The sequence below is a fragment of the Protopterus annectens genome, chromosome 1.part1 (genome assembly GCF_019279795.1).
Source record: "Protopterus annectens isolate FY-2018-M chromosome 1.part1, PAN1.0, whole genome shotgun sequence".
In the NCBI taxonomy this organism is placed as follows: Eukaryota; Metazoa; Chordata; order Ceratodontiformes; family Protopteridae; genus Protopterus; species Protopterus annectens.
In genome coordinates this window covers 1130172242-1130198713 of record NC_056726.1, presented here as the reverse complement: position 1 = coordinate 1130198713, position 26472 = coordinate 1130172242, and the positions used below count along the sequence as shown (strand labels likewise).

Genomic DNA, 26472 nt, shown 5'->3' with positions numbered 1-26472 from the left:
ACCAAAACAACAGTATTTGCTATTGTCTCTGCCAACAACGCCATATTCAAACAAGTAAATAAACAAAGATTGCCAGCTGAAATTCGATCACCATGTATTACCCATGATTAAAAAAAATCATCAAAAACTAGGTACATTATACAGAGCAAAAACCTGCTTCACTGATTTATCCAGAAGATGTAAAGCCTCTACTGTCTTACTGCCATCTCTCCTCTATGCTGCCCCAATAATCTTCACTAACTTTCAAGTCTCACAGCTGTCCAAACTTGAGCAATGTTAGAATATTACAGCTATAACAATATAAAACACCACCGCCTACCTCTCAGAGAAATAAACTGATTAGAACTATCACATCACCCAGCGTTTTCTCTGCTAGCTACAATATACAGACTTGTCTGTAAGTCAGAAAATTGCCCAACCCTTAACTTCTTAATAAAAGACTGCTTCCCAGTAAAATGTTGTGGTCTAGGTAAAAATCACTAATCACTATAACCAAATCATCTAATGCTGCAGGTGACTGTATTCAAATAGTGTATCAAAACTATGGAACCACATCCCACTACCACTGAAAACTATTCAGAATGCAAACTCATATAAATCATAACTAAAACTTCATTTATCAAATCATTGGATCTGCTCCTGTATATCTCCAGGCCAAATGCCACTGTCATCTTCGGCTTTCTATTATCATCTAACCATTTCTCTTCATTGAGAATATTATGCCTCATAACTAGCATTCACTAATACCCAAATAGTTTTATTAGCATCTCTCAGCCATATGCATACTTTTGTAACATTGCTCAGCCCCCACGTCTATACTTCTAATATAACCTTATGATAGCCATATTATCTTAGAACCTGCTTTATACCCCACCTCTTAACTACAGTCTTAACATTTCTGCCCTACCTAATTCCTTCCTTCAAATCCATTTTTTTTTTAATTTCTAAACACTAATCAGATGATCTATTATCTATTTGACAATCCTACTAATACTCCTCTTCAAATACTCAATGTTCAATGTCTACTGATACATAAATGTAGTTTGTAACAGACTATTTTGTCCAGGGACATCTTCAGGTGGGGTTAAATAAGGCAGTGGGAAGCAAGAAGGATAAGGGGAGGATAGGGTTAAATAAGTAAGAGGAAGGTTGAGAGGAAATGAGGGTTTGTAGGCAAGTGTGTTTGAAGTAGGAGTCACATTTTGGCATGAACTTGCTAATTGGCAGGTTTATTTCCTTGATGACCTAGGTAGGCCTTGGTTGAATAATTTGGGCAGGCAGTTGAGGTGAGTAATCGCAATATAGCTATTTTTTCCCACTCTCTCCTCTTCTTGACCCATTGCAGTTATGAAAGGCAAAGCAATAGGGAAATAAATTATTCTAGCAGTCTTAGGGGTGGTATATTCGGCATTATTAGTGATGCTGATTTGAAAAATAGTTTGTAGTTTAAAGACAGTTAAATACATAGCACGGTGTTTAATGTTTAACTAATAGTGCTGTACATGCGGTGTAGTGGTAATACAGTATGTTCGATCCACCTCTTAATGATTGCACCTCCTTGTGCCTTTTAAGAATTCGCGCCACATACTGTAAAGGTGAGGGTCTGATGTACATATTTGTAAGACATATATTACCTGTAATGCCGAAATATTTAGGCAGTGTTGTGGGGGTTGAGCATGAATTGTTAGTAAGTGTTCCCCTTCGTGCTACTCGTTGCGCTTTGTCAGTGGTGGTGATTAAATTTCAGGACCAGAAGATTGAGGGCTATAAGACAGAGGGGATGGGATCTGACTGAAATAAACTGCTTCTTATTTTCCTCCGATGGGACCGATTGTGGCTTTTCATGGGCTCTGACTGAGTTTTAATAGCACTGCGCATGATCAGTGCGGAGCTAACAGTCTGTGCCGTGCACATTCTCCTCTCTCAAACACACACACAAGGGGACTGACTTTCAGAAGTTAACGAGGTGGAGCTGAAGGTTCAACAGTATGCATTGTCGTATAGCAAAGTTACTTGTGCAAGTAGTAAAAAAAAAAAAAATATTCAAACAACATATAATGTCATGAATGCTGTACGAGCTGTTTGCGGGGAGAAGACAGGGCGTAGTGCAGCAGAGGTGGAGTTTCTTTTACTAGGGAGCTGGTTGCTGAGGGAGGTTGTTTTTCTTGGGGGTCATGGCAGTTTATGGTCCATTTGTCATAGGGGGACATCATAATCTTGGTCAGACATTTTTGGAAAATTGGTTGTTCACTATTGAATTCCTGGGGTAATCGGAGGCATACCTCTCAACTGTACAACTTTTCATAGAATGCCCGGATTTTTGCCTTACATTTGTGGTCTGTTTTTCATGGAATTGTGGCTTTCTGGTGGATTGGGGGTGAATCGTTGGGGATTGAAGTTGGAAGATAGTGACAAACATTTGAGTTTTTACACTTCATAATACCCTTCGGAAGTGCCTGTGGCGTCTATTGATAAATATATAAAAAAAATAAAGATACACAGGTATATATAAATAAATACAGCAATGGTAAGGATTCTCCGGATTAATGTTCATCCTTGGATAGGGGATGGGATAGGATTGTTAGTTGGGACTGAGAACTTTTTGATTTAGGGGCACAGGAAAGATCACAGTAGAATGCACAGTAGGGTGAGGGGAGTGCATGGATCCAGTCAGGTGGGCGAAGATAGGATCAGAGTCTTGGTTAAGCTGTAAGCCAACAGTTTCAGTAACTTTAGTGTTGCATAGCAAATGCATAAGGGCAAGCTGATGTAGTGCCCTGAAGCCTGTAATTGGGCAACATTCTGGTGGGGTTACGTTTGCCTTAACAGAACATCCCTAGCTAGGAAACTTAGCACAACAAATAAATACAGTTCTCTTTAATCCAGAAGGGCAATGGATAACATGGTTGCACCGACAGAGGAATAGACTAATGTACAGTGGGCTGCTAAAATAACAAAAAAAAAACCAAGGGGGATTGACTTGGAGGCTTACATGGTAGTTTGGTATACTCAGACCTCAATTTTGTTGCGTCAAGCAGTGGGGTTGGTGTGACGATGGGGTGAAGAGGTATGGCTTCTTCATTTTGGGTGCACTAAGGTAGCAGATTAACGGACACGATGGGGGCCTGGTCCTGATTTTAGGCCATTGACAATATGCTCTGTACAGTTTTGCTTATCACATTCTGCACCATAGTTTATGAAACATAATTTAACTTCTGTTAGATTTGGAAGGTTGAGGCTGTGCACAGGGGTTCAGTAGTAATTATTCTGTTAACTTTATGTTGCTTTAGCCATGTACTATTGTTTCATGAATTTAGAGTTTGAGGCAGTTTAATTGCTTCAGTTTATCAAGCACACTACTTAGATTGGTACAGAACATTGGCTTTCAGGAAATGTTTTGTCACTTTCACTCCCTCTCTATTTAAGATATAGCTTTTCTGTAGGTTTGTTGGCAAGACAATCAGCTCCCCCTTTTGATGCTCAAGTGCAAGGATAATTAAACTAGACTTATTTTAGAGTTTGTTTTAAGCATGATTTACATAGGTTGCTGGCAGGGTTGTTAGAGGTGATAGGCTTGCTCCTTTCTTTACATCTAAGGGGAGGCCCACCTTTGGTCATGGTTGGGTCCAGACTTTGCTCTAAGATGTGGGGAGGCATGAGTCACAGTCATTGAGGTCATACAGGAGACTTCAGGGAGTAGGTAGATACTGCGAGGCTATTTAGTTGCTTGCTAGTAGTAGGTCATTTTATCATTGCTTCAGTTCTAACATTGATAGGGTGATGGGGGGATGGGCTTGGCCCTGTCATATTGAGGTGGTCAATACTCTGTTAATTTTCATCCTGGGGTTTGTGGTAAGTCTAGTATAGCTAGGTAAGACTGATATTTACTGGGTAATAGGATGAGGCATTCCTCTCAATGGTACAGTTTTTGGCCATGTTTTGGTTTGTTTCATATATATGGTAGCCTATCAAGTCATCATGAAGGAAGGGTATAATGTTTGACATTTGGAATTCAGGTATGTACCCTTCATAGAATTCATAGTAATACAGGATCTGTTATGCTATCAAGTCATAGGTACGACGTTTAACTAACTTTAATTTCGGGGCCTGGTCCATTCTTTATTTATGGCATTCTGTAAATTTCTTGTTTGCAGAGGAGTACTGTGGATTGAGTGTGTCTGCATTGAAGGTCCTTGCAAAGGGATACATCCAGGATGGCCAGTGTCTGCAGACTGAACAGCTAATGTACTGCTGTTGGTAAGGGATGGGCTTAGGCATATTGTGTGGCTGCTCTTACACAAGGTCATGGGTTGATTACCAGCTTTATTGGGAAGGGGTCACAGATCTGGTAGGGATTAAACAGGTTGAATTGGGGTAATTTTGGGGACTAACAGGGCTCCTGCAAGATGTGTTTTACTGGTTAAGCACTGTAGCTTTTTGCTGGTTACACGTTGCTGTTCAAGCCTTTGTAGAGTAAAGTAGCCCCTAAGTAACTGCTAAAGTTTTCACTTTTACACCCAAATAGGTATTGTTGTTTAAGATGTTAATAGGGTAAGTGAGGGCACAGGGTTGTCTGTGTAGTATTTGTTACTAAAAGGCTCACAAGATTGTTTTTGTGGGTGGTGCATTACATTAAGTAGGGGATGCTTTTCACACAGTCCATTTTGTGAATTTTGGACGGAAGTCACAAGGCCATTCAGGTATTCCTGTCTCTGCAATTATTGCGGTTTGGATGATAAAGCTGCTTGCTGCATTATGTGCTATATCTGGTGGCGAAGGTTTGCTGGGGATAAGGTGGTTGTGGGTTCTTGAGAATAGGGAATGCAGGGCATGTTTGAGATGGTGCAGTTGAGCAAAGTGGACCCTTGGCAGTCTCTGCTGTTATGAAGATTTGGTGCGAGTGCACAGAACTTACATTTGTCTTTGCTTTTGTAGATTAGCTGTGATGGATTTTCAGCCACTGGAGCAGTGCGCTATGAGGTCACAGATGGGAAATACAGAACGGGCATTAGTGTGAAGTCCAGAGAAAATGCTCAAAAGTGATGGATGCAGCTGTGATGGAATTGTTTTGATCACTGGAATAGTGGGTCATGAGGTTTCAGGTAAATTCTACATTGGTAAGCATGCAGTTCGGCATGGCAGAATCGGGTGGAACTCTTGGGGTGCAGTTACCTATCCACTTTACAGTGTTGGTAGAGGGCACATGATGTGCTGGTACTACAAAATTGTAATTGTTCATAAGGCGGGGTATTTTTTGGGTTGATAAATATGTCTCTCAATATGCAGTGGTAATGTTACAGACTTGGTTTAAGGTTTATTGGGAGTTCCACAAGAGCAATTTCATTCATGCTTGAGTGAATTTCGTAGGTAGGGTGAGGAAGCATCATAGATATAGGGGTCTGTTTGTGATAATTGGGATTGGGGTGCTTTGTTTCTGTTGGAGATAGAAGGTTTAAGCAAGGCATGCTATGGAATTCTCCAGAAGTAGGTAATTTTACTTCTTTACTTGCAGCATAGGTAGCAGTGGGGGTTAAGGTGTACAGACTAGAGTCTAAGCTTTTATATCTGGCAGAATCCATATGTAATATTCCCTCTGTTAGAGTACCAGATAATGTCTGGTTAGTGTTCCTGTTTGTATAAGCAGGTGAAGAAAACAATGATTTCTGTTTAGTGGTATCATTTTTCCGTGGTTATTTTATGCTGTTATTTCTAAAAGTTCATTGATGTTTGACTCTGTGAGATGTGGAATTTATGATGCTATAAAACTCCCTCTTTTTATGTAACTGATACATGTAAAGAAATAGTATATATATTGCATTCTGTTTTTGTTTCCATGAATTACATTTTTAGTTTTGCCTAGTTACATCTGAATGTCCCTTAATTGTCTGGGATTGGAGTAGTAAATACCGTTGACACTGTTTTAATTATTTCAAGAGGTGTAGATATTTTGAGGATTATATTTGGGACCAAAGGATATGCTATACAACATTGGTTACACTTTTTAAAGGGCATTCTTAAAATGTCTTTTATCATTTATTTATTGATATTTGAATACCAGGAAAGTCTGAGTGGGTAGGTTCCCTTTTTCAGAGAAGGTCCTGGGAGAAAAGTTCCAAAGAATTAGAAAAACATTTTAAAAACAAAAATTTTACAAGCTTCAAAAATAATACAAAAGCATCTAGATACCAAATTAGACATCATGTGAAAACATTACCTAAAAATATATATGACTAATATGGCAGTAATGTACTATTTAGGGAAATTTTAACTATTTTAGGGAAATTTATGGTAAGCTAGTATAATACGAACAGTTTACAAACAAAACAAACAAACAATACAAACAGAAGTGTTTGGGTGGCGCAGTGGTGCAGTGGTTAACGTTGTCACCTCACAGCAAGAGGTTCTCCGGTTCGATTCTCAGCTGGGTGCCTTCTGTGTGGAGTTTGCATGTTCTCCCTGTGTTCGCATAGGTTTCCTCTGGGTACTCCGGTTTCCTCCCACATTCCAAATATATGCATCTGGAGCATTTCTCCCCGGGCCTCCACTGAAAACAGGCTCTGGGGAACCTAGTCGGACTTTCCTGGTCAACTTATGATAAATAAATAAAATAAAAACTGCAATGGAAAGTGAAAGAAAATAAAACAGGATTATGGTATATTTAGAAAAGGAATCAGGTGAGAAAAATTACTTGAAGTCAATGAAGAAATGGGAGTAAGAATGTGTACAGTATAAAAAGGTATAGTTTATCCATGGCCTGAGCAAGAACGCAGCCAAATATTTGCTAGGAAGCCTTTCAGAACAGTTTTAAAGTACTTTAGAGAGGGTACTGACCTGACGGATAAAGGTAAGGTGTGTCAGGCCTTAGCAACATGGTATGGGTACAGACCATGCCCAGCAGACATGGTAGGTTTGTGGACAGAGAGAAGTTTTCGGTCACTGGATCATAATGACGGAGTGGGAAAATTGCTGTTTGGAATGGTCTTTAGTGCTGAACAAGCAGATGGATAATGGATATTTTTAAAGGCGGTAAGTAACTGTGTATAAGTTAGATGATGGGGTAGTTCTAACCAGTTTAGGCTTTTTAAGTGTTATACACTTGTGGGTTCTGAAAGCCGCACTTGCAACTTAGAAAGTTTATTACAGCGTTTGTCAAGTTTTGCTATTTGTGATGCCTGGAGGCTAGTAAGAATGAGAGCACCATAAAGTAGTGAGGGAGGAGAGAAGTAGTGGCAAGTATAGTTTGGATGTGTTGGTGAGAACGTTTTTTGCTGCATAAAGCATCCATAACTTTTGATTTTTTTTATGCAGTTTCATATATGCATGTCAAATTTCAGATTATCATACACTATCATCTCGAATACATTGCTATAAGTGACTTCCATGGTTGTATTATTAAGACAGAGCATTTTAGATTTTTTTTTCATGAGAGAGGGATTTGGGGAAAATAGGGAGGTTGATCATGAGTTATGAGTTAAAAAAATATGTTTCAGTGGCTGTTAAAGCTTCCTGGGTACTTTTTGGAGGCGTGCCATGTTGTCAAATGTGCAACGGGGTGTGGAGTCATCTGTATATTGTATTAGGGAGGCTTGTTGTATGGAGGGTGTTGGTGAGAATGTTAAGGTGGAGGGGACCAAGGATAGAGCCCTTTGGTACAGCAGTGGTGACTGGGAGGTATGGAGATAGGGTGGAGTTCCATTTTATTGACTGATACCTACTGGACAAGTGGTTTTTGAACCATAAAGGGTGTGATGAGATAGACCTAATAAAGACATTTGACATAGACATTTGTTATGACAAACTGTGTTGAAGGCTTTTGACAAATCTAGAAATGAGGAAGAGACTAGTTTGCCATTATTTTTTGCTTTATTGATAGTCTATAAAGATTGGAAATGTAGTGTTAGTATCGTGTGAGGGAAGGAAGCTGTATTGTGTGAGGACAGGAGTTCTTCCTGCAAGAGACAGTTTAGCAATTGTTTTTGAATACATTTCTAAAGTATCTTGGAGAAGAGAGATAAGATTGCTATAGGTGTAAAGTTAGTGATATATGCTGACTTTCTTTCTTTGTAAAGAGGTATCATGTTTGACTTTTTCCAGAGAAAGGGAACATAGGATTTCTGGATTAACTTATTTATAAGGATTGCGGCAGGATAGGCAATACCATTGGCTGCTATTAAGGTACTCACATAAACTGAAGTAGAACATGGTTTGAGTTTGTTCAAGAGAAGTTTTATATAGGATGTGGGCACAGGTTTGAAGGTGAAAGTGGATGTGGTGATATGTGGCTGTTGGGCAGGGTTGGGATTAGACTATGGGGATTCCTTAATTAGGGATACTATACTATCAATGAAAGGAGAGTTGAATTCTGTTGCTGTTTCAAATGGTGAGTTATTGGGAAAGGGATTAGAATTTAATTTTTGGCTGGGATATAAGATTTCTTTAATGATTGACCAAAATATTTTAGAGTTGGGTTTACAATTCTTCAGAATGTTGTTATAGTACAGTTCTTGTCTTAGTTTAGCTGCATTTTAAGTACAGTTGTAGATCATTCTAAAGTTTTCAAGGTATTGTAGTGTTTTATATCTTTTCTGTTCTTTCCATGCCTTTTCTCTATCTTGCATTATCTTTCTACTCTTTTTGGTTAACCAAATTGTATTATTTGTTTTCAGTCTCTTCTTTCCAGGAGGATATGTAGGAAAGTTGCAGTGAATTAAATTACATCCTCATCTAAGGGGAGGATTTTTAGAATGTCCCAGTTAACTGATGACAAGGTAGGAATGACTGTTTATGGACTGATCTTGGACAGGTTGCACTTTGTTTTATAAACATGTTATTTAAGTGGATTTGTGAGATGTGTGGTTGTATATATTGGGAGATGGTCACTGAGAGACTCAGACATTGTACCTGTGGTGGTAAATGTACTAGGGTCTGATATTAGGATCCAGTCTAATAAGGAGTTTGATGTCTTGCTATAATGGGTGGTGTTATTAATTAGATGTGTGAAACCAAGTTCTTGCGGTATGTAGGGGAGTTAGAGGTTATGTCTAACCAACTGATATTGACATCACCTTGTAATATTTTTTCTTGTGGAATTGTTATGGATAATCAATGTAGGATACCTTCCAGTGTAGCTGCATTATCACTGTGAGGGATGTGAAGGAGATTATATATATTTGTTTATTTTTCAGGAAAAGAAATAAAAAGCTCTGCTGAACTGAATTTTTGGATTAGTTTGTTGAAGTGGAAAATGTGGTAGTTTTTGCAAAATATTAAAGCTATACCACCACCTTTCCTGTTTATATGGTCATTACGGATGATATTATAGTCAGGGAGTATAATTTCAGAATTGTTTATGCTGTTATGGATAGAATTTAAGGCTTGAGTTGGATAATCCTGGAATGCAGTTCGGAAATTTTATTTCTTTTGCTGATAATTTTTATGGTGAAAACATTTAGATTACTGGGGTGAGGGTGGATGAGTTGACTGTTGTGGGATTACAGTCGTGTGTGGAAGGGAACTGCATTGATGTTGGCTGCAAACTGTGGGGCAAGGATTAAGGTCAATATCTCCTCCTAGGGGGACTTTAGTATATTAAGGTATTATTGATTCTTGTTTTTGGAGAGTATTTTTTTACTTAATTTTATTTTGCTATCAGTTGAAATGGAGTTAATTAGTCTATATTTGGGGTAAATGTGAGAGGCTTCTTTAAATAGGTTTGGTGTGTTGAGGGTTTAGGGAGGAAGTATAGACAGATGGTTGGAACACAGTTGCAGAGATGTTTAGAGTATTAGTGAGTCATCACAGGATGACAGGTGGCTCAGTAGGATTAGCAGAATAGAGGATACGTTGAGGAGTAATATGATTTAAGTAAGGGGATGTGTGTTTTACTGATGACAGGTAGTGGGGAAGTAGGAATAAAAAAAAAGAAGCAAGAAATCACAGGACTGCTGGATATTTAGTGGTGGTGAAATCTGAAAGCTAGTAGAAGGTAGGAAAGAAGGAAATATTTTCTGTGAAGGAAGGGAGTTAGGTTGCCCTGCAATCTTCTCTTTTGTTTTTGAAATGTGAGAAATAGAAGGGTTAGAAAGGATAGTGTATGAGGATAGAGCTAAGACAGGAAGAAGTGACAGTTTATTTGGGGAAAGTGGATGTTGACATGTAGAATAATAGGTACTGTTGGGAGAGGTCAGAGTTGTTGGGAATGTTGTTAAATATTAGAGGGAATTTGGAAGATAGGAACGTATTTATTTATACAATTTATTAATTGGAGTAGAGCACTGATCCTACTGGACCAATTTCAGTCTAACCTAGCATGTCAACACACATTAAGTGGAAAAAATAAAAATGATTCATACAATAAAACAGTGCATTAAAAGCAAATGAATAATTAATATGCAACAGAAAAAAAAATGATTTAAGAAGCTAGTCAAGAGAAACAACTGTGTACAATATTTACATCAGTTATAGTAATGACATTTTAAGAGTTAAAGAGATGACACAGAGAAAATGAAAGCCAGTATGGGTCAGAGGTTAGGGACACTAAGTTATATCACCTGAAGCAGAGCATTTACAAGCAGCTTGTGCTGTGAAATGTATTTTACATTGTGCCAAAAAGGAGAAGTAGCTAAGAAAGGTCTTTAAGATGCGAGACAGATCCCTCCAGAGCTTTTGAGTAGAAGGACATTTTTAGGTGCTTGTTCAAGAGGCCTTGACTGACTAAGAGATCTTATGTTATATGTCAGATGCTGCCTAAGTAAGCTAGAGGAAAGAGAAGGGCAGAAATTTTCTTTCAGGAGATGGAAAAGTTAGGAGCCAGAGATCAGATTGGCTCATTGCTGAACTAGCAGCCAGTTTGCTTTGAAAAGTGCAAGACAGTGGTATCCATACTTTGAGAAAAGGGTAACGAAGTAATAGATGGACATAGAAATTGTTTGAATGGTGGTAGAGTTTCATTTGGAGGCTGAAGGTACAAGAGACAGAAAATATGCAAGTTGGGTTAGAAAAATCCCTTTGCCAATAGCATTTTCTGTTGAATGGAGAGGAAAGAGGATATTTTGTTGACCCAGAAGAATGGGGGGGTTACCTTTTTTAGGTGGTTTTCAAGATGATGGTGGAAGTTAAGTGAAGGATCAAGGCAGAATCTTAGGTATCTGAAGGTGTTAGCCTGCTCAATGGAATTGTTAAGGTGGTCAAGAATAAAAAGTGAGTTGGAGTTCTTGTGTCTTTTATTGGAAGTTCTAAACAGCATAGCTTTACTTTTTGAAGAGTTATTTTTTGCTATTTCACCATTTAATGATGGAGAGGAAATCATTTTGGTTAATTAACAGGGTTTCATGCGTGGAGGGGAAGATAACCCTGTCATAGGTATATAGTAAGACTAGAAGTTGGGCAAAGCTAAGAAGTAGAAACAGGAATGCTTGTATGATAGTAGAACATTTTGGATGACTTGTTGACAGGTCTTCTGTAAGAAGATTTATTTAGTCAGTATTGTCCTTTTTAGGTAAATTGTCATATTTTGGTGGTGTGTATGCTTTTCCATTTAGTAAAGCTAAGCAATTTTTACTTTTTCAGTTTATCTGGGGCTTACAGCTGAATCATATAAAAAGAGGTATTCTGTATAACAAAAAAGAGGTATTGGGATTGTGTTCAATAGACTCTGCACTATATTTAAGTTCCCCTATATTATGTTGTGCTTTGAAATTAGGTACAGTTTGTTCTGAAGTCCTCATGAAGACTTACTTATCTGCAAAAATATAGAGATTTTTGGAAATGGTGTAAGCATCCTATTAAAATAAAGCAGCGGAAACAGCTGACTTTTAAGATATTATCAAAGAATGTAATTGTGTGGAAACTCAATGTAGTCACTCTGTGTCACAACAGTGTTTTTATTTTTATATTTACCCTTGGGACCCCTTAACGTAACAGAATGAAGGTATACATACACAGACAAAACATATCGGTACATATCTGGGAATAGGCTGCTTTTTATATGCAGATTATAATTGTATAACCCACATACAAAACTGCCATGAAGTGCTAATGTTCATAAATTTGTAGGTTCATAGAAGGTTACTGGGCTAATAGCCCTGGAGCCCTTACAAGCCTAGCCATATATTTCATGAGTTGCCCCAATTGTCAGTAGTTAGGTTAGGGAATTTCTCAGAGGTAAGTATCTATGGTAGTTAATACTGACTTCTTCTATCCAGGAATGGCACACGCACCACCCTAGGAATGAATTTGCAGTCACCCATCCATTGATCTAGGTTGCATTTGAAGAGGGTCAGGGAGGGTTCTGTTTCACATGAATTGAATGCTTGTTCCAGAGAAATAACTGTCTCTGGGAGATGTATCTATCTCTCCAGCCTAAGATCCCTGGTGCAAATGACCCTCATGCATTGATTTACAAATGTGTAGCATTACTATCAGGGCCATGTCAGAGACTGCCTTTTAAGCCAGGCAGAGATCATCCCTTAGCAACCTATAGGAGACAGAATACAGAGACATGGCTTTCAGTCTTTCTGTGTAAGACGTGTTGTGTTTAGCCTGTAATTTCTTAGTGAGAAACCTATGTGATCTCTCCAGTTGTTACAGGTGTCTGGTGATGTACATGCAAAAGGGAGCATTGTACTCACTTACTGGTCTGATGAGGGCCAAGCATAATAGAATTAAAACATCTGTAGATCAAGATGCGATGCCTTTACTTATAAGATGTGACACATAGAAGGATTTCTTGCTGAATCCAAAATAGTGAGCTATTGTGATACGCACACAATCCTATTATACAATGCCTACCCTAAAAACGTGCACGCTGATTGGCCAGCCCAACCAGTGTGCCCGTGGTAAATCCTAATTAACGGAAAAAAGGTCCGGACTTTTCCGTTAGTATAAATTTTGTGTCTCTCATAAAAAGTAGAAGTCATAGCAGTAGTTTTAAGGCAGCGGAGATTCCTCCTCCCTTTTTTTTTAAAGCTCGCTTCTTAAAAATCTTTCTTATATTACATATTAAAATAAGTAACGGAGATCTTCTGATCTCGCTTTTTTTTCTCTTTTCTTTTTTTGGAAATGAGTTTAACATAGCGAGAATCTCCGTTGAAGTTTTAAAGAGGTCTGCGCTTCACAATGCCATTATTTAAGAAAAGTAATTATTTCATTGCTATAATAGACCATGTAGCATTTATTGAATCTGCCCTAATGTCTTCAGAATTTGGAGAGCAAGAAAAAGTGCAATAATTTAATATACTGTTTTGTAAATTTTCATGTTAAATGTGGTTATGAAATATTAGTATTAGCGAGAGATGGTAGACTATTTTTTGAAAAATTCTCAAAAAATGTTAATTAGTGTAACTTTTATCCCATCCAGAGCATGCAGATTGATCAAGAAAACTCTTTTGTTTGTAACTTGAAATATATGCCAATTATTATTCGTTATTATATTTAGATGCTAAGAAAGCCTTTAACAGTGCATGCTGTTATACAGCAGCCAACATGGGTGGAATAATTGTATAAAAAAATAGATAGATAGATAGATAGATAGATAGATAGATAGATAGATAGATAGATAGATAGATAGATAGATAGATAGATAGACAGATAAAAAAATAAAACATTACAATGCCTAAAACATATACAGTGTGACTTCATACGTAGATCAGCAAAAGAAGAAAGTTTGGCAATTACAAATGAAACAATAAATATTATATTATAATCAAGCTGTACACAATTCTTAAAAAGTGTAAAACCCTAGTTTAACATGCCAGGAGGCAGACAACTCTAAAAATGTTAGGATGTAAAGGAGCATGCAGTGAACAAATGGAGACAACTGTATAAATTTAGCATACCCAAATGATAAACGACATTAACAATATGGTGGCTGGTGGTATTGCATACCACCCAGCCACAAGTAGTAATACTAACAACTCCTCACTCATCAGATTTTCATCCTTCTAACTCATCAAGAGTGCCTTGAATTGGACAAGTTGGCTATTGCTATGCTGGATACCATCTATGAACAACACACCAGTCTGTCTACATAGCTGGCCCAAACATTTGCCAATAAGGCTGGTGCAAAACACTGCATTCTACCTATAACTGCATTGTAACAGCTTTTTCTAATTACAGCTGTTTTTCTACTATTATTTTCAACAAGTGAACTGGATACAGACCTTTTCCACATGTTACAGCATTGCAAGATACATTGCTTTACACAGTAGTTACTAAGACTACACCATTTAATATATGTGATTTCACAAAGACTCAAAAGGTTTATGATACCAGTGGGTGGTAGAGAAGCAGACGAAAATGATAGAACTTGGTGAAAGATTTGTGTATCCCAATGAACTCTGTATGTTTATGACTCCTGAGGGACAGAAAGATCAATGAAAAACCTACCTATTCAGGTTTTTCCTCTACCTTAGACCTTAAAAAGTGATAAGTCAAGAACCCCAGGGACATAATGTTCTAAAGAAAGCATTGTGAGATTTGTAAAAACTTTTTTTTATTTTCAGGTATCCAAAGAAAGGCACGTAAGATAGCAAGAAAGGCAGATATAAACTATTTTCTCAAATAAATGAAATATTGCTGGCAGACATAACTGAATGCCTATGTATTTTTAGGGATGAATAAAAAGGATGAAACAGTTAAAGCTTCAAAGTAAACATCTGACAGTTTATGTGTGAAACCAGATTTATTATCAAATGGTAATGGTTTTGTCTGATGAACTACTGCACAAAAATGTGTGTTGTTCTTGTTTTACTGCAAAGCAGAGTGCATTAGCAATAGTGGTTGTATATTCTATGTTTCCTACAATCACTGTACTGGAGGCCATAATATTCACACGTGCCAAATCAGCAGCCTTTGACAGGTATTCTCCTAGGGTACATAGCGTGTGGAAATCTTAAGTATGAATGATTCTCAGGTAAGTGGTAATTCTGAGTGCTATAATTGTGGAGGCAATGGGGATTTCATATTGATTAAAAACGCCATCTGTCTCTTTGTAATTAATTGATGATGCCTCTTAACATCTGTGCCCTATGTGATACCCCCAGGGATTTGATGAGGAGAGGTACAAGTTGGCTCCTAGTAAAAGGTTTGTGCTATTAAAGTGGTAGTGTGTCTGTCTGATATTATGAATTGGCTCATGAGGTGTTTCAACATAACTGATATCAAACAGTTCAAAGGGCAAGCAATGGGCCTCTGATCACCTCACTCAGACCACTTGATAACACACTTTTGCTTTATGCTTGCATGTTAAAATTATTATTCTGTGGAAAACTGGAACTAATTATGAACTCGAGCTGCCAACAACTTTTTTGGATGTAATTACAATTACACCTAGAATCACAGAGATAGCCAGTATAATGTCAACGACCATTGTTGAAATGTCTGCCTTTATATAACATCTGTATACATCTCAATTATATATAAATGACATTTTTTTAAAATACTCACATATGCAGCTCAATGGCATATACCTGGACAAGTATACAAAGGGTCAGCATTCAGTTCTTTCATAAAATACTGGGATCCCTAACTTCAGGCATTATTTCTGATGTAAAACTATAAACTCCTTGTGACAAGCAGGACTTGCCTGTCAAGTAAGGAGTTCAAACACAGACTAAGTGGCCACTGCAGAGAAAAAAACATATTATAAGGACAGTACTAATATAATTAGACCATACTGTAAGGCAGTAGTAATATAATATAAAACAACTATAAGCATTTAAACACAGAAAATCACTGCTAGGATGTATTCATGTAGTGTCACTATTTTCCAGGAAAACATTGTTTACTGTAAGACTGACAGAATTTACAGAGACACATCTGAGAATTAATAGTTATGAACATGTGGACAAGCTAGACACAGAGTTAAAGAGTGGTCTTCTATGCTGCAGAATATAAACTGTTCCCCTTAACACTTTTACCCCAGACACACTTCACTGACAAAAGGAATGCTATGACAGTGCACATTTGCTATTATAGTTTGATTAAATGAAACTTCATAACTGAAGTTTAATGTAACAGCAAAGTTGTAGACCTGTAGTGTGCAAACACTGAACAGCTTAATAATTTTTAACAAAGTGAAATTGCTCAAAAGAAAGGCACCACACAGAAATATGCTTTTGTCATAGAAAGTGTGCAAATGTGAAAAAATCTAAAAAGAAGATTTCTAATTTAATACACAAGAGAGGACTGGTGTACAGCAAAGCAAAATGATAGTAATAGTCAAAGGAAATACAAATGCACACACACACACACACACACACACACACACACACACACACACACACACACACACACACACACACACACACACACACACACACACACACACACACACACACACACACACACACACACACACACACACACACACACACACACACACACACACACACACACACACACACACACACACACACACACACACACACACACACACACCACCCATTTAAACTTTACTACCTTACAGTACTTAACATGCCTGTCAGTTTAAAGATATTTAGAAGGGTATAGTCTGCATGAAACATGCAGGCAATTATTTGGTTATTTATTTATAGATTCATAGGTGCACAGGAGGTTACTAGGCTAATGGTCCTACAGCCCTTACAAGCCTAACTGTATACCTTTGTTGCCCCAATTGCCAGTAGTTAGGTTAGCAAAGTTCACAGAGATAATAGTCTATGGTAGTTAATACCGACTATCTCTGTTCATGAGGGACATAGGCAGCACTTCTTGAGTGAATTTGCAGCCACCCATCCATTGATCTAGGTTGTGTTTGAAGAGGGTAAGGGAGGGGCTGTGCTTTACTTGAATTGTAAACTTGTTTCAGAGAAGTGGCAGTCTCTGGCAGAAGTATCTTTCTCTCCAGGATGATATGCCCATGTCATAGGCTAGGTTAAGATCTCTGGAGTGATTAACCCTCATATAGTTTAACTTGTGAATGTGTAGCATTTCCATCAGGACCCAGTCAGCGACTGCCCTGTAAGCCAGGCACAGGTCACCCCTTAGCAGCCTGTAGGAGATAGAATACAGTGACAGGCTCTCAGTCTTTCTGCTTAGGACTTGTTTTGTGTACCCTGTATTTTTGGGTCTGTATTATCTAATTGACCATTTAGCTTGTTGAACGCCTAAACGTCGATAGCTAAGGGTTGAAAACTTACAATCTTGAACAGCCAGGTAAGGGAATTCTTTCATCAGGAAAAAAATTCACTTGGCCATGCCACACTAACATAAACTTCCAAGCCGTAAAAAACTGGCGGGCTTCACCCCCACACCCCCCATGTGGGAAGATGTGCCCCCGCACCCCCCTAACTAAATATACCAACTCCAAGATTGCTCTACATTGGGGATTGGGCAAATTCTCAATAATGGCCAAGCAAATTCTTTCCTGATGAAAGAATTCACTTACCTGGCGATTCGAGATTGTAAGTTTTCGACCCTTAGCTGTCGACGTTTAGGGGTTCGACAAGCTAAGCAGTCAATATAGACCCATATTTTCTTTGTGAAAAATCTCTGTGGACTCTCCAGCTGTTGCAGGAGTCTGGTGAGGTACATGCAAAAGGGAGCATTGTACTTAATTATTGGTCTGATGACGGATGAGTATAATGGAATGATAACATTGTTAGATCTGGATGCAATGCCTTTACTTATGAGATGTGCCACATAGAAGGATTGCTTACCACTGTAGATGCATGATGGTCAAAGTTCAGATTGCTATCAACCTGAGTGCACAGATCATGTACCACTGGGTCTACACTTAGGGGGTGCTGTCTATAATGTAATTAGGAGGAATGTTAGTTTTCCTAAAGTGAATGATGATGCATTTTTTTTCCATTTAGCTTTAATCTGTGGCTTTGGCACCAATCATTTTTCCATGTTAACCATTTCTGCAGTATATTAGCATTGTTGGGGGAACTCAGTGATGGCTCCCAATTTGCAAACATCAGCGAACTTGGTCACCTACAGGCCATCCATATTGGCCTGGAATTCTGAGAAATAAATTCCAAATGGTAAAGGGACTAGCAGAGAACCCTGTGGTACGCCACTGCTGACTGGTCTTTTGCTAGAGGTAAAGTCACCCAATGTGAGTATGTGTTCTGTCAGTGAGCCAACTGGCTACCTATCTGGTGATGTAGGGGTTAATTCCCAATTGGGAGAGTTTTTCTATAATACCTGTGTGGGGGATTGTGTCAGATGCCTTGACTAGATTAAGGTAGGTGGTATGCACTGTCTTTCCCTTGTCCAGAGCTTTGGTGACTTTCTTGAAGAAATCAACCAGGTTTAATAGGCAGGCTCTATCCTTGACAGCTGCAAACTGGATTGAGTCCAGAGTTTGGAGATTACCTATATACCTGTTGATAAGGTCTATAATGATTATTTCCATGGTTTTGCAGATGAGGCTAGTCAAGCTTATGGGTCTATAATTCTCAGGGTTGGTTGCTGGTCCCCTTCTGTGCAGAGGGATTACTGTTTTTGTCCTCCATTCTGCTGGAACATAGTCAGTCTGTGGTTAAGCAGGAATCCAAGTGGATCTGCTATGTCATGTTTTTAGTTGTCTAAAAGGCAACCTGGGATGTTGTATAGTCCCATTGATGCCATGTTTTAAGCCTTGGACAGCAGGTTGGCTTTTACCTCTGTTTGAGTATGGGTGGTGCCATCCACAACCCGTTCAGAGCATAGCTGGCTATTCCCTTTTATGATTTCAGATGTAGTTAAAGAATGCCTTGTGATTATCCTTATCTCAGGAGGCTATTTTTGCTTCATAATTAGCTTTGGAGGACTTGACCAGATCTCTAAGTTGTTTGTTTAAGCTAGAGAGGGATTACTTCCTCTGCTGAGCCAGTTCCCTCTTGTTATTGGACATTAGTTTCTTTCTTTTGCTCTACAGCCTGTTTATACTAGAGGTTGACCAGGGTAGTTTGTTTTTTAGATCTTAATCTGCTCAGGTACAGAATATTCTATGCAACTGCTTAAGGAGATATACATGGCACTGGTGTACATCTCTGCATAAGTGTCCATGTTATCTATGTCTGAGGGGGCTTTGAAAATTCTTATACTATCGCTTAGTAAGAGGCAAATTGCCTTGGAAAAATTCTTAAGAGTTTTTGAACTTGATAGGGTATCTAGCCTTATTATTTCATTGAAAGAGGCTTATTTATGGTGCAGTTTTACCAGAGATAAGATCACATGGGGGTGCAATACTCCCCCACATTAATGAATACTATGTCCAGGACATCTGAGCTCCTTCTCAGTGTGCTGACTAGCAGTTCCAGAGTATTTGCCTTGACAAAGTCCAAGAATCTCTGAGCCATTATGTTTGTGGTCATGTATGTTTCCCAGTTAATGGTTAGATAATTAAAATCACCCATTAGTAAAGTGTTGGTCTGTATGGCAAGTGACTCCAGTAAGTCTAGGTATGCGATGTGCTTTTCCTTGTTCATGGTGGGGACCTATAGCTAGGTATGATGTGGTAGGGGGTTTTGTCTATGGTTAATTGGACATGTAGTAGCTTGAGAGAGTCATACTCTTTGACTAGTCTCATGGTGTACTTATCCTTAATGAAGATGAGTACATCTCATCCATTTTTTTTTCATGTTCAATTTGTGGTCTGAATGTATGGAAGACATTGTAGACTTGCACAGCAGGGATGCTTTCTGTGGCTTTGATCCATGTCTCAGTGACTGCACAGATGTCAGCGTCTTCCAGGTTGAGGAGTGCTTCCAGGGAGTGCAGTTTCTAGTTTAGACTCCTAGCATTAAGCAAAAGTACCTTGAGTTTATCTAGAGATTTGTTATACTGACAAGTTGGTTATTTTTCACTGCTGAAAAAAGGCAAAATATGGGTTGTTAATGCCTTTACCAGTATCCAAAAGCTTAGCGAAGAAAAGTACAGCCCATCTCTGGCAAAGCAGCATGACCTGTTGACCATGTCTTCCCAGGCTGACAGATATTGGATCCCTATGGACTGTCACCAGAAGCTAAGCCAATTGTTGAAGTCAATCAATTTTTTTTTGTATTGTGGCATCATCTTTGAAGAAGGTAGAATGCTGTCTAAGGCTAGGCTTATAACTTCCTGTGACACATAATCTGAGAGCTCAGTCATGTCTTTATTCATATAGTCCGGAGATGTGCATCTCAAGTATTTTGCCCTCACATGGACCATGACAGAGTCATACTTGTACTTCTGGTTGAATGACTTGAGTGACTTGATGGATCCTGGTTCCTGACAGGCAGATAACTGTAAACTGCTCCTTATCCATCCTGGTGAGAACATACATGTGTCTCACTATGGAGTCTTCTATGACCAAAACATTGAGTTTTCTAGTGTTATGCCTTAAGGACTTATTTATTGAGACACATTTGTGTGTGTGTGTGTGTGTGTGTGTGTGTGTGTGTGTGTGTGTGTGTGTGTGTGTGTGTGTGTGTGTGTGTGTGTGTGTGTGTGTGTGTTTTTATGTATTGTGGTTGTTTTTTGCATTGTTGTGTGTGTAAGTGGTTTCTGTTTGGGAGGTCTGTGGTATTTTGATAAGTTACTAGTGAGTACCTCCACATATGTGGGTTTATGTGTTGTGTCATTATTCAGTGTGGGAAGTGATGTGTGCATGCTGACAACCTGTTTGACATTTGATTTGTCAGTATGTGAGAGTCTTGCCTCCATGTTCATAGTATAACTACATCTTTCACTAGTTTCAGAAGTAAGTGGTTGCCACTATACATGAGACAATTGCTACATTGACTTAGGATGCCCATGTCCATCAGGCTGGCCAGACAGATGATGAGAAACTGCCTTCCCATGATAGTAGACTCTTACTGTATGTTTTATTAGGGAAAGGAATGGGTTAATTTGATAGGACTGTGCTGTTAGCTCTGAAACTACAAAAGGGATTTATACGTTGTGTAGGTTAAGGTTGATCAATAAGCAACGCTGCTCAGTGCACAATTGAGTCCTCCTAGAGCAGCAGAGAAACTTGGAAGGGTTTCATTGACAGTTGTTTAGGGAAGAACTGAGCTTTAAGGCTTTTGCATCTGTACAGGGCAGTGCCAACTACCAATGTACAGAGAGCAGCTACACATAAACACAAGACTTAAATATCAGCAAAGAGGAACAAGTTTTAAGCTAACTACTGATCAGGAAAGCACACAATAAGCCTTCCACCAGCAACTCACAACTCAGACAGGTTAGATCAGTACACATCTGCCACAAGAGTGCAAATAAAATCCTTGTTAATGTAGAATGGCTGGTTTGGAGCCTAAGTGTAACAAGACCACATAAACTAGCTACAACAGCCCTACGACCATAAGATACAATGTAATATAATGTAACTAACTACTTAAAGCAGCAGTCTAGTTTATTTACTTATTTATTTTGCTTGCTTGATCTCATTTAGAAAGTCTGAATGCATAACAAAAACCTTTTCATTAGAGGCCTGGGAAAAAAAGAGCCAGCTTACATAAAATAATAAAAATATATGTGCATACAGCTTACCTTGACCTTGCTAAAGCATTTGACACCATTCCCCATTCAGGTATTATTGATAAGCTCACCAGCCTGGCCATAAACCCTTACGTCACAAGATGGATCACAAACTGGCTCTCTGACAGATCCCATAAAGTAAGACTAGCGGGATCTATGTCCGAATCCAGACCAGTAATGAATGGTGTGCCTCAGGGCTCTGTCCTGGGGTCCCTCCTGTTTGGCATATACTTCTCAGAAGTACAGGCAAGCAAAGAAGGGCTGTGGCTGACTAAGTTTGTGGATGACTGCAAACTGGGTGCTATAATAGAGTCTCTGGCCGATATGGAGATCCTCCAGAAGGGCCTAAATGAGACTGATGCATGGTGTCAAAGCCATGGTCTCAAGCTAAATGCAAAAAAATGCATAGTAATCCCCTTTGGAAAAAACAGAGTACCCGCAAACTACAACATAGGAGGTAATCCTCTGAAATCTGAAGAAGAAATAAGAGATCTAGGGACCCAAGTAGATAGTCAGCTTTCCTTTGATAACCATGTTGCCAAAGTGGTTAGAAAATCCTTCTATGTGACCCATCTGATTACGAAAGGGTTCGCATCAAGATCTAAGGATGTAATGGTGCCCCTCTACTCTTCCCTCATAAGACCCATTATTGAGTACAATGCACCAATTGGAATGTACCTGGCTAGACATCTCCAGCAGCTGGAGAGACCACAGAGGTACCTAACCAAGAGGATTACTGACCTCAAACAGTTGCCCTATGCAGCATGATTGAAAAAGCTAAGACTGTTCTCTGTTGCATACCGCTTTCTCAGAGGCGATCTCTGTCTAACGTACAGAGCCATGTCCAACCCAGAATTGTTGAACATGCTCCATCTTAGTAAAACCAAATATACTCAAGCTACATGCTCTAGGGATATAAACCTCAACACAACAATGAATAGAACATGCTGGAGGGATAGATTCTCTTCGCAGAGACTTCCCTTACTATGGAACAGGGTCCCAGTCTACATAAGACAGAGCCCCTCACTCTCACTCTTCAAGAGGAACCTTGATGAGTGGATGGGTAACAGAAAGTTCACACCAGGGATCAAACCAACAGCACTACTAGATAGGGGCCAAGGGTACTAGCTGCTAGTACAAGGGTCTAGGGAACTACTAAAGGGGCGGTGAATACCACACAACATGGCTGGGCTAATATATGCCTTCGAGCAGATAGCCCAGTACCAACCTATGAACCTATAAGATACATACATTATAAAGAGATAGAAAAGGTCTCTGTTACAACAAAAGGCATAATTTACATACAGTGGACAGAGTTGCATTCACAGTGTAATATACAGTATACAGAGTTGCATTCTTGTTACATTATACTATTAACATTGATGGATATATGTGTACAAAGTTTACCTTTAGATTCATGAAAAGAAGTACTGTATAATAATATTTACATGCAATATACAGGGCTGCATTACCCACAGTAGTGGTGCTGCGGTAGCGTTGTCACCTCACAGCAAGATGTTGTCCCATTCGATTCTCAGCTAGAGCATCTTCTGTGTGGAGGCATGCGTGAATGGGCATGCCTTCGTTGAAGGTTGTGCGTCAGGGCTGGTAACTCGGCACATAAAAATCCACTACCAAGCATTAGCAGACCGGAGCTCCACTGTGGCGACCCCTAACCGGGATAAGCCAAAATCACAACAACATACAGGGCTGCATTCATGTTGCAATATACAGTGTTATATTGTCATTGCATTAATAGTGCTGGATATCTGTGTGTAGACTTCACATGTAGATTCATGAAATCAGGTGTGTGAGGAATATTCTATAATAATGCAGCAAGAGATGCTAATAATTATAGTAATACATCTGTATTAGCAAGAACTTAGTTTATGATTGTTATGACTTCATCCTGACAGAAGGAAGGAGTGGGCAACTGAGTTTAGTTCATATGAAAACAATTAAGGAAAATTATAGGAGTTGTAAATTGTACTAAGGGGGTTTAAAATGTTTTTAGCCTCCTTAAAATGTAGAAAAGGTAACACAAATATGACTTAAAAGCTTAATATAGTTAAAATTAAATAATGAGACCAAAACTATTAGCTGGGATTCATGAACACCTACAGGTCACTCTAAGCCTGTTTGAGCAATGAGAGAACTGTTTACTATTCAGTAAACATTTCTACATGTTACACCTGGCTGCAAAACAATGGTAAGGAAGCGAAAATATTAACAAAGGGCCACCTTACATGCTAATGAAGCATTTCAGAAATGTATAAAACAAGCAGCTAAACTTTGAACTACTTCTAGCCCTGAATTCCAATATGTGCTGTAATACAGATGTGAAAACACTTTGAAAATGTTAGGAGTTGCTGCTATCATAAATATATATTTGTGCAACAGGCTTTAATACAAGGTGCTGCTGCTGTTGCCAGATCTCAGCGTAGAAGGAGTAGAGTTTAGACCATGTGTGACCTTCCATAGAAATAACAGAATGCTATAGGGTTGGAATTGATATCATAGAGCAAACAGTCAATATCTGATGCTGTCATCTGAGGCCCCATTGGAATTGTGCCAATGGAACCCAAGATATGTGTAACTTTATGTAGTCTAGCTATAGGGAATTGTCAGAGACCCATAGCAGAAACAGTGAGGGTGACCTAGGCATCAGCTTCAAGAATACTCCACCATACTTCTCAGTCCTTTGCTACAACATGTAGGGGAACATATCTGCTTTCCACAAACCTCAGAGGAGACAGTTACCACCATGCAAAAAGTCTCTGCCATAGTACATTTACCTGAAATTCTGAGGATCACAGACTGCACACACAATGAAATAAAAGACCCACCTGATGAACAGTGAAGAAGGTGCATAAACAGAAAAGGCTGTCACTCTATCAACTGTCAGGTGGTCTACAATGCACAAGGGAAATTCTATAATGTTGGTTTACCTATGTGAAAAGAAGGCACAGTTTTTTGACTCACCATTCATCACAAATTCTTATGCCAAAAATGTTAGGTCAAAAAACTAAAAAAACACAAAAGAATCTTTTTTGCAAGGGAGGCAAGACCCCTGCACCTCTCAATGTGAGGACAAGACCCCCCCAAAAAGTTATACATACCAACTCCATGGTCGCACAACAGTGAAGAAAAGGGAACTCCCCCAAAAAACATATCACTAGTCCAAACAACACATTACAATGTGAAGAAACCCAATGTGACGAAATACTCTCGCTCTAAAAATGTACAATGTAAGAACCAGAGATAGCTTGTAGGTAAGCCTGAAATGTGTGTGCAGGCAACCCTGGCATTTTCCATGACTCCCACATATGGCCACACCTGTGACCTGTATGTAAAGTTTTCTATAGCAACTTCCTATAAGGACATCTAGTAGGAGATGTAAGATATGTACTGGAACCTTGGTTCATGACTTCCTTGAGAAACCCACACACTGAGTAAGGTTACAACAATCCAAATGCTAGGACTAGAAATATCATATAGTGTGCTTATGGCCTGCTGAAATCACACTGCCAATGTCTAGATACATCTTGAGGTGCGTATATAGTATGATCCAGCCAGCTCTGTCAAAATACTGACAGTCTATGCCATATTACATATTGTCAGGAAACAGTTGCAGCAGGGAGAACAAGGACAAGGACCACAGTTCCCAGCACCACAGGTAGGGCCAGCAGACTGAAATGAGGAGTCCAAGGAAGAACCAGCAGCTTGGTATGATCATGGCAGACAGAGGCCTGCACAATATGCATAGCCGTGGCTAAGAGACAGTGAATAACTCACACCCTCACTATCTAAGTGGACAACAGGAAATCAACCAAGCACACAGAAACAGTAACAGAGATGCATGCATATTATCATCCTATATTTACCCATATAGTATTGCACCAGCCTTTACTTACCCCTGTAGTGCCTGCACCAGCCTATACTTAACCATATAGTATCTGCACCAGCCTTTACTTACTCACTTAGTGGCAGCACCAGTGTATACAAAAGGAATCCAGAGACAGCGCACACAATCCGCACTTTATTCAAAGTATAAAACGTCCAAAACTAGATCACAAAGTTCGTAAACGCTATTACACATCCAGTACATGTTAGACTTCATCAGACAAAATGAATTAACTAATTAAGCATTATATAAGCCAATACATTTAAAAGGACCAATAACATTCAAGCATCTAAGTTAAAACCAATGAAAATAGTGACAGTCTGAGGAGCTCATTATAATAAAATTGTGAGTGATTTAAAATCATCTAATAAATATGTAAAAACTTTTCCTTTAAAATAATTACAGTATTTAAAAGCAGAGGTATTGATTAAAAATATTGTAGTCAATTAGGTTTCTAGAACCCACAATATAATGAAGCTGTTAGGTTAAAACTGATAAATGTATTTATGTGCACAGTAATTGTAGTAGGTACATAAAAACAGAAGCATAGACAACAGTGCCCTCTACTGTTCATAGAACTACTTAATGCGTTTCAAACTTGAATTGATCTCAGTTTGAGAGCTGGAATAATTGAGATACATTCATTTAAGCCTGGTGATTTGTTGGCCTCTAATAAAATTTGCCAATACAGTTCCCTGTATTCAAGCCATTCTTCCCAGGGACCTCCTCTTATTTCTTTTTAACTTGTTCTAAAACAAAAAGGAGAATGTGGCTTCTTTACAGTTCTTTGTGTGTTTGTACAATGCATTGGTGTCCTTTGCTTTTTGTATCTCATATAAATGTTCATAAATCCACCTCTTCAATACTCTTTCTGTTTTCCCAACATAATACGAACTGCATTTTGTACACATTGCAAGGTAAACCACTCCTGGGACTCACAGTTGAATGAACCAGTGCTATATATATTAATGTCCCTTATTTCAATGTAAATTTCTTCTTTGTTGGAAATATAGGGACATTGTTTACAGTGCCCACAATGAAATGTTCCATATGAGGTGTTATTAAGGCATGCCTCTCCAAGTAGTGATGAGGATCTTTTG

General features: G+C 38.8%; 1 protein-coding gene across 1 annotated transcript in view; it reads right to left on the bottom strand.

The window, feature by feature from the left end:
• The window catches only part of LOC122815687, a 364725-nt gene that overhangs the window by 146866 nt on the left and 191387 nt on the right, over window positions 1–26472 (bottom strand). The gene's annotated exons all lie outside the window — the stretch shown is intronic.